Source organism: Aethalodelphis obliquidens, unplaced genomic scaffold, assembly GCF_003676395.1.
Source record: "Aethalodelphis obliquidens isolate GAN/ISIS:26980383/991018 unplaced genomic scaffold, ASM367639v1 scaffold44, whole genome shotgun sequence".
NCBI lineage: Eukaryota > Metazoa > Chordata > Mammalia > Artiodactyla > Delphinidae > Aethalodelphis > Aethalodelphis obliquidens.
In genome coordinates, this window is record NW_020837988.1 from 15,664,428 (window position 1) to 15,668,741 (window position 4,314).

The window sequence follows — 4,314 nt, forward strand, 5'->3', positions numbered from 1 at the left end:
CAGTTTGGTCCTGATAAAAATAAATAATATTTGATGGGCTTCCCTGGTGGCGCAGTGGTTGAGAATCCGCCTGCCAATGCAGGGGACACGGGTTCGAGCCCTGGTCTGGGAAGATCCCACATGCCACGGAGCCACTGAGCCCCTGTGCCACAAATGCTGAGCCTGTGCTCTAGAGCCTGCAAGCCACAACTGCTGAGCCCATGTGCCACAACTACTGAAGCTCGCACGCCTAGAGCCTGTGCTCTGCAACAAGAGAAGCCACCGCAATGAGAAGCCCGCGCACCACAATGAAGAGTAGCCCCCACTAGCCGCAACTAAAGAAAGCCTGCGCGCAGCAACAAAGACCCAACGCAGCCAAAAATAAATAAAAATAATAAATCAATTTATTTTTAAAAATAAAAATAAATAATATTTGAGACCTTCCCTATCCTGAGTGGCATGAGTACAACAATTCCTGGGTCCAACTCCCTCTTTTGGAACTTAGTGCCTTACTCCTGGTTTTTTTTGTGTTTTTTTTTTTTTTTCGGTACGCGGGCCTCTCACCGCTGCGGCCTGTCCTGTTGCGGAGCACAGGCTCCGGACGCACAGGCTCAGCGGCCATGGCTCACAGGCCCAGCCACTCGGCGGCATGTGGGATCTTCCCGGACCAGAGCACGAACCTACGTCCCCTGCATCGGCAGGCAGACTCCCAACCACTGCACCACCAGGGAAGCCCCTTACTCCTGGTTTTTATCCTGAGGACGCTGCGAGTAGATAGAGCCAGGTGTGGACCCACACGTGCTTTCCCACCTCTTCTTGCTGGTGGGCATGGAGGAGGCCCCACAGGAGCTCACCAGAGACAGGGAGCAACTTAGTCCTGGGCTGGTGTAACAATGACCTTCCTCTTCCCAATTCCCAGGCCTCTCCGATGCAAGCTTACATGGGAATTCCTTTTGATCTGTGAAGTTTCAAGGCCATCCATACCTAACCTTCCGTGCCTCACTCTCTCCTTTCCAAACTAACAGACAAACAGGGAGAAAGGACTCCTTCCCCTCCCCATCTTGATGTGCTCTGTGAACACTGCCCAAGGTCCAGACATTTGCTGCTCATCTAGACTGTGGTGCAGAAAGCTATGAGCTATGACCCAGGAACCTGGAGCACGTGAAGTTAGCACGGCAAGGGAGCAGGAGTGACCCGACTGGCTTAGAACTCCTTCTGATATTCCCTGTCCCTGCCACCTCGTTACCCCTGCCTGCCAATCAGTTTTGCATCAATAAACTTTATGTTCCGGGCTTTGCCAGATGAATGAAAGGCGAGCAGCTAAAGACTGATCTCTGACCTCGGCACGTAAACAGCCTACAGATTGGACTTGACAGTTAATAAAGGAAAGGCCTAGCAATTCTCAGATGCCTTTTTGCCTTAATTAGATCGAGCATTCATAAGCTTTGGGGAAATCTTCAATTTGAAGAGGAAGACCCCACAAGACAGGAATTCACATCTCTACCCATTCATCCGTTCAGATTGTCTGCCCCTCAGTCTCTACTCACTGACACTGGTGCCACCCTACTAACTGTGCTCAGCGCTGTGCTAACGGCTGTCGAGCACGGGGGCTGTAAGAATTCCAGACGTCCGCACCATACTCTCCTGGAAGACAGCGTCCAGCTCGGCAGTCAAGCACATGCTTCGCTTCAGACAAATCCAAGCCTGAATCCTGATTCTGCTGGGTGACCTTTGGCAAGTTATTTAACCTGTCTGCCCTCAGTTTCCTCTTGGGGTTAATAATACCAACTGCCAAGGGTTGTCATCAGGACTAAGTGAGACCATCTGTGTGAGGCTTGCAGCACACAGCCTGGTGCTTAGCAGTGACGCCAGACGTGGAAGTCCCAGCACAGCGCTCGTGGCTCGCTGGGCCGGCTCTCAGGGGCTGAGAGGCTCCTCCCCTTGCCCTGGCCTTCTGCCTGCCACTGGGGAGCCAGTGATGATAGGCAAGGTCTCTGCCTTCAGCGGCCTGAGAGGCCTACTGTTGACAATGCTTTTAGTTTCTTCATCTATAAAATGGGGGCAGTGGTGATAATCCTCCTTGGAGGATCAGGGAAGAGCCTAGCACAGAAGCCTGCAAATGCACTTTGCGAAAGGAAACGACTCTGGGAATATTAGATGCCGGTAGCAGCCTCTGGCTTGTCATTGGATGCCACGGCCCCTGCAGGCTGTCTTTAATAATAGATACTTTCAAATTCCTGAACCCGCTTCAAGCTATATTTGCTCACACACGGAGGTTTATTCAGTGTTAATCACATTAATGTGCTGTTTCATTTCACGCTGTGCAATGCCAGCTTCAGCGAGAGCCCAGAGACAGCAGAATTTACGCTCAAAGGGACCTCGTACTGCGTTTATCCAAGCGTCGTCAAGGCATCTCAGCGCCCCAGCAACCTCCGGGCCACCCCCCTGCTCCCCCAGGGGTGCCCTCAAGCCTTAAGCAGTCTTCCTTTCAAGTGTCTCTCTGTATCTCTTGGTTTTTACCCTCAATTAGAAACCTCTTAGGCAAGTGTCCAATTTTTACTAGCCATCTTTAATCCTTTAACAACCCAAACACATGCTATTCAGTAAAAGCTCTCCATCAGGTATCATAAGGGACCCTGAGTGAACAGGAGTTTGCAGGGTCCTTTGAGAGCCCCCAGTTCAATCCCCTCATGTTACAGATGGAAAAACTGAGTAGCAGAGGGGTAAGGACTTAAATCTCTCCCCTGTTGGCTCTTTCCCTAAGCTGATGAACAATCGCCATTCAGATCTTAAACACCAAACAGATTTGCCACTTTTTCTTTGGCTCTGCGCCTCAATCTGCTTGAAACAACCACTTGCCCTCCTGACTCTTGTCAGCTGAGAGCCTCAGATCCTACTTCCTGAGGGGTTGCCCCCCCCCGCACCGATCCCAGGGCCCAGCGCAGCACCTCAGTGCGGTGTCCCCTCCACGCTTGGGGCCACCCGTTGGCCAGCCTTCCCAAGGACTTTTTCCGGCACCTCTCACCCCTTTCTTACAACATCAATTTCTCCCTTTCCACAGGAACATTCCTGTCAACATACACTCTTGCTCTCATTTTAAACATTTTTGTGCAAAACCCTCCCTTGACCTCACGATCCCCTCCTGGTACTATACCATTTCTCTCCTTGAAAACTTGGCTGTTTCCACTTCCTCTACAGCTGCCATTAACTTCTTTTTTTCTTTGTTTTCTAGAGTAAACGGTGTTTATTTTTTGTTGAATTTTTTCAATCAAATGAAATTGCTTAATTTAAAAAAACTTCTCTCTTTTCTCTTTAAATACTACAATTTCATTTTACCTCAGCAGACACCTAGAAACAAAACACTGGACCCACCAGAGAAAACAGGGCAATAAAAGCATCAGAAATTCAAATCAACTATGGAAGACCTACTGTTAGCTGGCAGCTCTCAATTCTAAACAGAAGTGTCCCAGAACCTATCGGGTTTGACAAAAGTTTCTTAGAACTTGGGATTTGGGAAAGTTGGACTCCAACTGAATTCTATTACAAAGAGGGAAATTAAGGTCAATGCATCAAATGAACACCCAAAGAAACATTTAAAAAACGTGTTTGAGGGACTTCCCTGGCAGTTCAGTGGTTAAGACTCCGTGATTCCACTGCAGCATACATGGGTGTGATCCCTGGTCGGGGAACTAAGATCCCACATGCCGTGCGGCCAAAAAAAATAAAATAAAAATATTTTTAACAAGTGTTTGACTAAAACTCAGTATGTGAGATTATTAATAACGTGTCCTCCTAGTTACTTTGTCCTGGAATATATATAGGTTATTTGTAGCTATCACTGCTACAATATCTTTTGAAAAATGCCAAGCTGTATGCAAGATCTTTTTGCTAAAGTCCAGACTGTCGACACTGATCTCGCCTTTTCTCTGCTTGCCCCTCACGCACACTGCTCAGTTTTAGGATAGCTTGGGGTTTGCTGTTTTCCCTCAAGGCCTCAAGAGTAACATCACACTTGCTGTTTCGGTCAAACATCCTGAAGAAGTTGTTGTAGGAGCCTGTTATAATGACACTGTCTGACCCATTCCACACACACTCAAAGTTATCAAAAATGCAGTCATTTTTGTAGAGGGAGCACAGCCTGCTGCAGAGGTAGCTGTGAACCAGGTAAGTCTCAGTGGGGCGGTTTTCCATGTTGAGATCCCAAACTTTGATGGTCAGATAGTCTCTGGTCATGATATACCTCCCACTGTGGCTGAACTTCACATCCGAAATCGGAGAGATAATTTCAGAGAATAACGACCTGTTGCCTGGATCTTCCGGCTCTTCAAAAACTGG

General features: G+C 48.4%; 1 pseudogene; it reads right to left on the minus strand.

The window, feature by feature from the left end:
• Nucleotides 1–646: 646 nt before the first annotated feature.
• LOC113606705 (serine/threonine-protein phosphatase 2A 55 kDa regulatory subunit B beta isoform pseudogene) lies at nt 647–4,314 on the minus strand (annotated as a pseudogene).